Source organism: Bos mutus, chromosome 18, assembly GCF_027580195.1.
Source record: "Bos mutus isolate GX-2022 chromosome 18, NWIPB_WYAK_1.1, whole genome shotgun sequence".
Classification (NCBI taxonomy): Eukaryota; Metazoa; Chordata; class Mammalia; order Artiodactyla; family Bovidae; genus Bos; species Bos mutus.
The window spans coordinates 34,125,233-34,137,593 of NC_091634.1; positions in this window are offsets into that span (position 1 = coordinate 34,125,233).

The window sequence follows — 12,361 nt, forward strand, 5'->3', positions numbered from 1 at the left end:
ATAGTATTGAGTGAATTACTAACTTCCAGCATCTCAGTTGCCTTGCCTATAAATTCTAGCTGATTCTATATGCAGCAAAGATTGTTATAAAGAAGAAAGAGAGCCCCATTTACCAGCCAGGTTGGTAAATAAAGAAGAAAATGAAGGTACAACACAGCAAATCTACCATGCTTATCAACAATTTCACTGTTACGAAAATTATTAATATATAATGGAACAAATGTCTGGTTCAGAACAGAATAGATACTAAACTAATATTAGAGGAAAAAGGAGGTTGATTTTACTCCTAACCATTTCCTTTAAAGGTAAAATACTAGAGATATGTAAATATCCCTGATAATATTTCTCTACCTACTACAAGGTCTACATAATAAAGGAGTAAATTGAGGGCAGGAGGAGAAGGGGATGACATGGTTGGATGGCATCACTGACTCGATGGACATGGGTTTGGATGGACTCCAGGAGTTGGTGATGGACAGCGAGGTCTGGTGTGCTGCAGTTCATGGGGTCACAAAGAGTCAGACAGGACTGAGCGACTGAACTGAACTGAACTGAAATATACACAGTAAATATAAATGAATGTGAAAATAAAAGACCTGAAGGTAACAGGTTTTAATAATTCAGGGATTTTCCCAGATCAATCAGCTTGGAGAATAAGTCTTTATGAAATGATTATACCAAAAATCACTGCCCTTCTTGACATCATTCTCATTTATGGACAAAATACGGCTATTTTGTACACATGTAAAAATGGAAAGAAATCCCAATTAATTAAGAAGGCAAAACCATGATGAAGTCTCTCTCTCTCTCTGTGTATATATGTAAACATGTGAATCTATCATTTTTAAAACATAAAATAATTCTCCTCTGTTTGGAGATTTACTTTCTCTGCACATTATATCTGCCCTTTATATGCTATCTGACTTCACAAAAAATTTTAGACATAGAAGCATGAAGTAAAAGTTCCATAAGGGTGGCAATAATATTTGTCTTCTTACCTATCATCTTAGTACTGGAAACAAGATAAGCCCTTAATAAAACTGATTGAATGTATAAATACAACTAAAAGTCTAGGTCCTAGAAAGGAAAAGGAAGCATGAACATTAAGATCTATAGACAAATATTTACTGTGACTAACTTTAGCTTTCAAAGTCTTTGTGTCCAGGCAAGAAAGGGAAACTAATGGATTATATAGTTATATTTTTCCAAGAGAAGAAAACGTGTGTTTTAAATTAGCCTTCAATACTGTGAACATGCACAGTAACTATTCCGTGAATGTCACAAATACTCTACGCATTGTTTGTAGATCAATTCTGTAGCTCATATAGCCAACTGGATGGTACAGAGCTCTTAGTATGTCATTCAAATATACAACCAAGTTCCAAAGAGGTGAATATATAGTTCCGTTAGAGTACCAAAGATCACTTTTTCTTACCGTTCCTCCAGCTAACTCTTAGTTACAATAAGACTCCTCAGTTGTATGTCTGAATTTAACGTCAAAGTTATATCTGCTATAGTGCACAAAGTGTTCTGTAATAATTGGTTCAATAGAGCTGGAAATATAAAATGGGTAACTCCCTCTCCTCTCTCTCTCACTCCCTAGTGCAAAGAGACACAACAGTTTCATTGCAAGCAAACAAAATAATCTCAGAATACTTCTTGCTGAGCTCTTTAAACTTCTTTCATTCAATCTTTAACAAAACAAATGAAAGCTTCTAAAAACATAACAGATATGCACTGCACCATCTGTCAGTCGAAAAGATGGGAGAGGAGCAGAAAAAACTCACCCTCACTAAAAAGAATAAAAGATCTGGAGTAAAGTTTTGACTTCACGCCCTAACTCAGAGCTCACGTTTTTTTAACAGTTCAGCCATATTAGGAACACTTTCTTGTTAACTAAAACCAATAGTAAAAGCAAACACCAAGTAGCAGGATGATCTTGGCTGGCAAATGATCATTATGACTCTGAGGAGGCTCCTTGCTATACTCCTGGACCACACATAACATGATGTGACAGAAAACCTCAACATATGCTGATGTTTCTGACCTGTTTTCCTGTGTGTGTGTGTGTGTGTGTGTGTGTTAGTCACTCAGTCGTGTCTGACTCTTTGTGACCCTGTGTACTGTAGATCGCCAAGCCGCTTTGTGTCCATGAATTTCCCAGGCAGGAGTATCGGAGTGGGTTGCCATTCCCTTCTCCAGGGAATCTTCCTAACCCAGGGATCAAACCCAGATTTTCTGCACTGAAGACAGATTCTTTACCATCTGAGTCACTAGAGAAACCTTTTTTTCTGTACTGACCTTCAAGCTTTAATCCTATTTTGGTTTCTGGTCCATTCTTTTCCTAATTATTCCTGTACCTTGCTTTTTCAATCCTTATTTAATTGCCAGTCTTCATTCTCATATTGAAAAAACTTAGCACTCATGTATAACATCTTAATTAGATCAGTTCTGCAGCCAGTCCACTAGGGCGCTGTCAGTTCAGTTCAGTTGCTCAGTCATGTCTGGCTGTTTGTGACCCCACAGACTGTAGCACACCAGGCTTCCCTGTCCATCACCAACTCCCGGAGCTTGCTCAAACTCATGTCCATCAAGTCGGTGATGCCATCCAACCATCTCATACTCTGTTGTCACCTTCTCCTCCTGCCTTCAACCTTTCCCAACATCAGGGTCTCTTATAATGAGTCAGCTCTTCGCACCTGTGGCCAAAGTATTGACATTTCAGCTTCAACATCAGTCCTTCCAATGAATATTCAGGACTGATTTCCTTTAGGATGGACTGGTTTGATTTCCTTGCAGTCCAAGGGACTCTCAAGAGTCTTCTCCAACACCACAGTTCAAAAGTATAAATTCTTTGGCACTGAGCTTTCTTTCTGATCCAACTCTCACATCCGTACATGACTACTGCAAAAACCATAGCTTTGACTGGATGGACCTTTGTCGGCAAAGTAATGTCTCTGCTTTTTAAAATGCTGTGTAGGTTGGTCATAGCTTTCTTTTCAAGGAACAAGCACCTTTTAATTTCATGGCTACAGTCACCATCTGCAGTGATTATAAAGCCCAAGAAAATAAACTCTCTCACCATTTCCATTGTTTCCCCATCTATATGCCATGAAGTAATGGGACCAGATCCCATGATCTTAATTTTTTGAATGTTGAATTTTAAGTCAGTTTTTTCCACTCATATGTATAGCATGTATGCTTAAAGGTGAGGTGGGGAAGATGCTTTGCTCATGAGTGCGAACATAAACTAAAAATATTAGGAAGATAATTATAGAGATATTAGGAAGTTGTTACAGTGATATTAGGAAGATAGAAGTTATCAGAAAGATACGTCTTTGGGATAATAGAAGGTCAGATATTTCTGGTACCTTGATATGTGCAGGAAAATCTGCAGCAATATGCAACTGCAAGAGACAGTATACAGAGAGACTTTTTTTCAGAATGTATTATTAAAAGAGTTGAATCAGACATTTGTTAGTTTGTTACTATGTCCTGGTCATTGAGTATATAGAGAATTATAAGATCTTGTCCTAAATCTCAAGTTTGGGCAGACAAGTAAGTATTTCATGATTTTTTAAAAATAATATACAGAAACATAACTTGCTAATGTAAATGGTAGGTACTTTGCTGTGTTTCACACCTCACTCCATCCCTGCCCATAGCTCTCCTTTCTTCAAGTACAGATACAGCCACAGAATCCTTCTTATCATGGTGTCCCAGAAGAAGCTACTAATCAGATGTGTCACAGAATATAAAACCTATGTAGATGTAGAGCTGTAAGAATATAGTTAATGAGGACTAATTTAAATGACCGAACTTTAAGTAATTGAAGAAATACTGTAACTTTTCTTTAATGACAAAAAAAAAAAAGTTCTTCTATAAAGAAGCAACAGGTTTAAGAACACAGAAGATAAGTATTCAATGGAAATACATATTAATGATACTGTTGAGCTAGGATAAATGTTTAAAAAAGGAAAGACTCATACCAGAACTGAAAAACACCATCCATGCTTAACTATCCAAGGTTTTATAGATATTCTTGGTGACCTAACTGTATGTACCTGAAACTTTACCACTAATATTTCCTCTCAGTTCAGTTCAGTTTAGTCGCTCAGTCATGTCTAACTCTTTGTAACCCCATGAATCGCAGCACACCAGGCCTCCCTGTCCATCACCAACTCCCGGAGTTCACCCAAACTCATGTCCATTGAGTCAGTGATGCCATCCAGCCATCTCATCCTCTGTCGTCCCCTTCTCCTCCTGCCCCCAATCCCTCCCAGCATCAGGGTCTTTTCCAATGAGTCAACTCTTCACATGAGGTGGCCAAAGTACTGGAGTTTCAGCTTTAGCATCAGTCCTTCCAATGAACACCCAGGACTGATCTCCTTTAGAATGGACTGGTTGGATCTCCTTGCAGTCCAAGGGACTCTCAAGAGTCTTCTCCAACACCACAGTTCAAAAGCATCAATTCTTCAGCACTCAGCTTTCTTCACAGTCCAACTCTCACATCCATACATGACCACTGGAAAAACCATAGCCTTGACTAGATGAACCTTTGTTGGCAAAGTAATGTCTCTGCTTTTCAATATGCTATCTAGGTTGGTCATAACTTTCCTTCCAAGGAGTAAGCATCTTTTAATTTCATGGCTGCAATCAACATCTGCAGTGATTTTGGAGCCCCCAAAAATAAAGTCTGACACTATTTCCACTGTTTCCGTATCTATTTCCCATGAAGTGATGGGACCAGATACCATGATCTTCGTTTTCTGAATGTTGAACTTTAAGCCAATTTTTTCACTCTCCTCTTTCACTTTCATCAAGAGGCTTTTTTAGTTCCTCTTCACTTTCTGCCATAAGGGTGGTGTCACCTGCATATCTGAGGTTATTGATATTTCTCCTGGCAATCTTGATTCCAGCTTGTGCTTCTTCCAGCCCAGGGTTTCTCATGATGTACTCTGCATATAAGTTAAATAAGCAGGGTGACAATATACAGCCTTGATGTACTCCTTTTCCTATTTGGAACCATCTGTTGTTCCATGTCCAGTTCTAACTATTGCTTCCTGACCTAGCTACTTGTCATTGTCAATACCTATCTCTCTTTGCTGGATGATTGTCCAAATTATGGCAGCAGAAGTGACAATGTGCTGCTAAATTAATAATCCTTGGCAGTGGACAACAACAGAAATGACTACCAGTACAAATATTTAACAGTTAAGATTGTTGTTCAGTTGCTAAGTCGTGTCCAACTCTGCAACCCCATGCACTGCAGCACACCAGGCTTCCCTGTCCTTCACCATCTCTCAGAGTTTGCTCAAACTCATGTCCATTGAGTCAGTGATTCCATCCAACCACCTCATCCTCTGTCACCCCCTTTTCCTCCTTCCCTCAATCTGTCCCAGCACCAGAATCTTTTCCAGTGAGTTGACTTTTTGTACCTGGTGGCCAAAGTATAATCACTGGACTACCAGGGAAGTCCCAAACCTCAGAATTAATTCACTTCAGATCCCCTACCCTGTCTCATATCTCTCTTAGATTAACTTCAATAAAACAGAGTTTATGAGGTTACATATCTGTGTAGAACTTTTAACCCTCTGCTGCCTTTAAAGTGAATCCTACTTATGCCTGGCATAAAGCATTCATCACTTATAATCTGGCTTTAAAGTAGGACTTCCAGATTCACCCTCCATGAATATTGCTTCTGTCTTATGGACAGATTAATGGTGCCTGGTACATGCCAGGAATTTTCAAGATTTACTGCCATCACTTTTCTACACAGAGAATTCAGTCCCCTCTCTTCGCCTTTGCTGGAAACTTCAAGGATTTCTTCAACACTTATCTCTAACTTCCTCACATCGGTGTAGCTAGGTACTTAGCATCCCATGTTCCCACCCACAGCTTTCTATTCACATCCTTATAGTTGTATTTCCTGCATTGTAAGGCCATTTACAACCTTTTGACCTTATCTGGTTCACTTGATTGTTATCTCTTATGGGCAGTGACCATTTTCTCTTGATTCTGAATCCACTGTATTAGTACCATCTCATCACAGAGGCATTATCAAAGAATGCAAAAAATACAACATGAGCCTTGCTTCCCTAACAGTTTTACATCCAAACATTTCTAAATAAAGTATTCTTTTGCACATTATATATGTACATCTGTGTGTGTGTGTGTGTGTGTGTGTGTATATATATATATATATATATATATGAAAAATCCTCTGGAGGAGGGCATGGCAACCCACTCCAGTATTCTTCTCTGGAGAACCCTATGGACAGAGAAGCCTGGCGGGCTACAGTTCATAGGGTCACAAAGAGTTGGACAAGACTGAAGCAACTCAGCACAGCATATATATGCTGTAACCCATAGACCACACCTGACATTGGCAGCCATTTCCCTTATATTTCCCCTAGAGAGTAAAGAGCCTTCTCTTCATAAAAGATTATCTCCAGCTTGAAAGATCCAAACTTCTACATAGACCCTCAGAGAAAGCTGAATACAGCTAAAAGCAGCTTTAACCTACTTCACAATTTTGCCTCTAGCTAGCCCTGACTGGAAGTACTACCAAATGGAAAAGAACTTGACTTAAATCAATATGAAATCAGGATGTAAATCTGTAGTCTCTATGTTTAACTAAATGTGCATTGGTTAACATATTAGGAACCAATTTTGAGCTATAAAAAGCTGATTTTATGGGACAATTAAGAGCTTTAGTATAGAGAAGTGTGAACACCAAATGCTATAGGATCACAAAACCTATTGACACCAAAATAACCATCTAGATGAAAGCAAATTTGTCAGAAAGGCTGATGGTTATCTAGCTACAAACTTGCAAAGCTTATTAAGGTATTTGTACATGTGATGTCAGTGCAAAATGCCATTCGAAGTTCAAAAACAATGTAATGTCTTTGTGTTATCCATTTTCTAAGTCTGAAATTGGAATTATGGCCAAAAAAAAAGCCCTTCAGAAAGTTTCAATTCATTCCAAGTCAAACCTGGTCAAATTGTTGAAATTTCAAAGCTTAGAGACAAACCTAAAGTCATGACTTTAATTAATACCATAGACCTCTCTGGAGTGGAGATACTGCCACCTAATTAAAATGAGTCTGTATTCATTTCTTTCCTAGACAGCTGAGATTTCGATTTTAGAAACTGATTCTGAAGATTCCCTGACCTTTGGCAAAACATTCATTCAGTTTTGAACTCTGAGCTTCCAGGGAAGCTACAATGATTATAGGCCTGTGAGGTCATCTACAAAGCAGGCTGATTGCCCAGTACAGTCTGCTTCACAGAGTTCATTTTTTAAGGAATTTCTCCCTGAGTGGCAATATCACTGCATTCCAAACCTACAAGGCTAGGAAAACTTTGCAATCATTACCCTCAACAGCCTTTTGGAAAGTAAATATTAAGAGTGGAACCAGTTGCCTACATTTTTACTCTGTTTACAGACAACATTGTAAATACATACATTCCTTAAATTAGCAATATCATAGTGAAGTGAAAGTACATATTCTGTCTTAGGTGGCTTTGAGTAAATTCTTTGCACAGCAGACATTTAATGATTGTGTACTATATCCTTGCTTGGAAACATGGATAATAACACTTCCTGATACCAAGGGGTTTCATTACAATAGAGGGAAGGACTATGCATGTGCTAATGACTGTAACAAAGTATACACGTAGGCTGCATGAGTAGGCGTCCTGACTTAGGCATGAGTATGAATTCCAAAGCTTCCCTGGTGGCTCAGGTGGTAAAGAATCCACTTGCAATTCGGAAGACCTGGGTCTGATCCCTGCATTGGGAAGATCCCCTAAAGGAGGGCATGGCAACCCACTCCAGTATTCTTGCCTGGAGAATTCCCACAGACAGAGGAGCCTGGCAGTCTACAGTCCACGGGGTCACAAAGAGTCGGACACGACTGAGTGACTAAGCACACACACCTGAATTCCTGAGGCTGACTCAAGGGGAATGTTACAGTTAAACCTAGCTTTAGATCATGGGTTTAAAGTTGGAGAAATACAGTGAGATAGACACATACAAGGATGCTAATTGTAAAAGAGATTAAGACATTTTTAAAAGTAGTGATTTTATTGTGGGCTTCCCTGGAGCCTCAGTGGTAAAGAACTAGCCCACCAATGCAGGAGACACAGGTTCGATCCCTGGGTTGGGAAGATCCCCTGGAGAAGGAAATGGCAACCCACTCTAGTATTCTTCCCTGGGAAATCCCATGAGCAGAGGAGCCTGGCAGACTATGGTACACAAGGTCACAAAATCAACTTAGTGACTAAACAACAACAGTGATTTTACTAAACCTCCTTTTACTAAAGGAAAGTATTAAAAGCAAGAATCAGGACAACCTGCCACAATAAGGCAAATAGTAAAAATTAGGAAACAGTGAAGTGTTATAACAATGAGGAACACTTGATTATATCAGTGTAAATTTAGAAAGAGTAATTCATCACTGGAACAGGGAAATGGGAGAATGGAAAGGAATCTAGAATAAAACTAGTAATTTAGAAGGACACTGAAATACTCCAAGAGAGAAAGGGAAGCTTAAAAAATTATAGAAACCTAAGGGAGGAAAGGAAGAGGAATATGTGAGAGAATTTACAAATTAGAATGTGTCTGAAGATATTCCTTTTAGGTAGATGGGACATAAATAATACTTAAATCAGTTTATTTACGATGTACTAGCTATGGCCCCACAAAAAGTGAGAGGCCCGTTATTCATTTCACTTAACTCTAGTTACAGGTCATGATAAATATTTTATCTTTATTTACTGATAAAATAAATTGATCATATTGGCCAGTGGAGCCACAGTTAAAATTGAAGATTTTCTCACCTCAAATATCACTCTCAAGCTACCACACTGCCTTCTGGTTTTAAAATAGGTTAATTTTAAAGTCAACATGTAATAGTTTTGCCACTGGGTATTTAGTGCTCAAGATAATTAAATTAGCATACCCTTTCTCTCTACATCCAACAACTCACTTCATTTGTCAGGCAGAGAAAGTAGATTTTTTAATAGAGCACTGCAGTTCACTTAGGAAAGTTTGCTTCTTGACTCAGGCGATCTAGCAATTATCTCCAAATGTCTCCCAAATCCCTGAGCCCAGATAATTCTTTCATGTTATAAGAAAATAACCTGGATCTCTTCTTACTTTATTTTTGCCGCTATTCAACGAAATGGGACACAATGCCTTATCAATCTGTGGAAAATCAAAAGGCACTGAAATCAAGCTTGACAATCTCAAACTCACAAATGATATAAAGTATGATAAATACTTACAAGAAATGTCTGCATAGGGTGATACATAACTTCAAGTATGGTTTCATAGAAATATGTTAAAAATACATGGATACCCATTTTTGCATTTTTTAAAGAAAATAACTACTTTTAAGCTTTTTCCCATCATCACACGAATATTTCCTGAGAATTGGCCAACCTACACAATATTATTATTTTTTGAATATACTTTATTTCTGAAGATACTCCAACTTTATCCCTTTATTAAAGAAGAACCAGAGAATGCCACACCTAAACTCACCCACTCCTTTCATCGTGCCTTTATTTGATGTTCTGGGAAATGCCAGTTAATGTTTTGGTTTGCTATTATGTTTTGGGTGATCACAGGACAATATAAGAAAAGAATCTTCATATTTTGGGCAAATTTGATAATCTGGGGGATTGGTTATAACATTGGTCAGTGATCCTTACATGAACATTCTCAGAACAAATTATTTTTATGAAAAGGAATGTTATTCTCCTTTGGTGAGCTCATAAGCTACAAAATGTGAAACATCAAGACTGAATCTTGACTTTAAAATAACAGCTATCAATGACTTCCCTGGTGGTCTGGTGGCTAAGTCTCCATTCTCCCAATGCCCAAGGTTCGATCCCTGGTCAGGGAATTAGATCCTACATGCCACAACTAAAATCCCACATGCTGCAACTAAGACCCACCCAGCAAAGCCAAATAAGTAAATAAATAAAAATATATTTGAAAAGATAACAGATATAAGTTTCTAATTATTACTTGTCATCATAATTTTTCTCCCCTTTTCTATCTCTATTTCTATCTTTATCATTATTTTCCTTTTTAACTCTCTACATATAAGTAATATTCAGAGCTCATAAAAATTTTTTTAATGATATGAAAAACAGAGTTTTCACATTCTAAAATGAATTTTATGTTTATTGTCAAGTTGAGATCCTCAATGACACATAGTTAATGGGAATGAAAAATCCATAACCTCTCATGGAGCAAGCTTAGCTTCTTTTTCCTAAACAAGGATCTCTCTTTCCATCTACAGCACCAGCTAGCATCTAGTTTTTTTGCCACAAGCATGACCAGAGTGTGAGTTCTTCAGAAGTAGAAACCATATAATTGTTTGTCATGCAAGACTTAATATTTTAAATAAGAGAATTGTATTTTATAAAAAAAAAAAACCCTTAATTATGAATGTGATTTGAAAAAAAATGTCTTTGTTTCTAACATTACATACTGGGGATATACCTGTGTTCTTTTAAAATAACCCTCTTTCATGACAATTAAAGTTTCTCTTCCAGATCTTTTAAAAAATATTTTTATTTTTTCAGACTTGTTGGGTCTTAGTTGTGGTATCTGGAATCTAGTTCCCTAACCAGGGAGTGAACCTGGGCCCCCTGCTTTGGGAGTGTGGAAGCTGAGTCACTGAACCACCAGGTAAGTCCCTTAAAACCCTCTCCTAGATATATTTCCATGATAAACCCTAATATGATTCCAATCACATTCCTATCACATTCTATCATCATATGTCATTATCTAAAATACTTTTTTTATCTTTTCTTTTTATATTATGTACATTAGAAAAATGGGGAAATTATATAAATTTGAATCTGATCAATGTCAAATATGATCAAAAGATTAATTACCTATTTTGTATGCCATTTTTCACATTACTTTTACCTTTAAGGATACCCATAGAAATATCTAGTTTCTGATGTCCTTCAACACCTGAAAATGCTGAACTATATATCATGATTCTACAGTGGAGGTGACAGATAGATTGAAGGGATTTGACCTGGTAGACAGAGGGCCTGAAAATCTATGGACAGAAGTTCCTAACATTGTACATGAGGCAGTGACCAAAACCATCCCAGAGAAAAATAAATGCAAGAAGGCAAAGTGGTTATCTGAGGAGGCTTTACAAATTGCTGAGGAAAGAAGAAGAGCAAAAGGCTAGGGAGAAAGGGAAAAGATATACATATCTGAATGCAGAGCTCCAGAGAATAGCAAGGAGAGATATAAAAGCCTTCTTAAATAAACAATTCAAATAAACAGGGGAAACAACAGAATGGGAAAGACTAGAGATCTCTTCAAGAAAACCGGAGATATTAAGGGAATATTTCATGCAAGGATAGGCATGATAAATAGCAGCAACAATAAGAACCTAACAGAAGCAAAGGACATTAAGAAGAGGTGGCAAGAATACATAGAAGTATACCAAAAAGGTCTTAATGACCCAGATAATCACGATGGTGTGGTCACTCACCTAGAACCAGACATCCTGGAGTGTGAAATCATGTGGGCCTCCACAAAGATAGTGGAGGTGATAGAATTCCAGCTGAGTTACTTCAAGTCCTAAAAGATGCTGCTGCTAAAGTGCTCCACTCAATATGTCAGCAAATTTGGAAAACTCAGCAGAGGCCACAAGACTGGAAAAGGACAGTTTTTATCCCAATCCCAAAGAACAGCAAAGTCAAAGAATCTCCAAACTACTGCACAAATCTGCTCTTTCAATGCTATTACTATTATGGGCAAAATCCTTGGCTTTAGCATTGTGAGAACTGAGAACTTCCAGATGTCCAAGCTGGGTTTAGAAAAGGCAGAGGAACCAGTGATCAAATTGTCAACATTCATTGCATCATGGAGAAGCAAGGGAATTTTAGGGAAAAAAAAAAAACTTCTGCTTCATTGACTATGCTAAAGCCTTTGACTGGGTGAACCACAACAAACTGTGGAAAATTCTTAAGAGATGGGAATACCATACCACCTTACCAGTCTCCTGAGAAACCTGTATGAAGGTCAAGAAGCAAAAGTTACAACAGTACATAGATCAACGGACTGGTTCAAAATTGGGAAAGGAGTACAATAAGGCTGTATACTATCACTCTGCTTATTTAACTTCTGTGCAGAGTATATCATGTGAAATGTCAGGCAGTATGAATCACAAGCTGGAATAAAGATCACAGGGAGAAATATCAACTTCATATAAGAAGATGAACACCACTCTAATAGCAGAAGGTAAAGAGGAACTAAGGAGCCTCTTGATGAGGGTGAAAGAAAGAGTGAAAAAGCCAGCTTATAAATCAA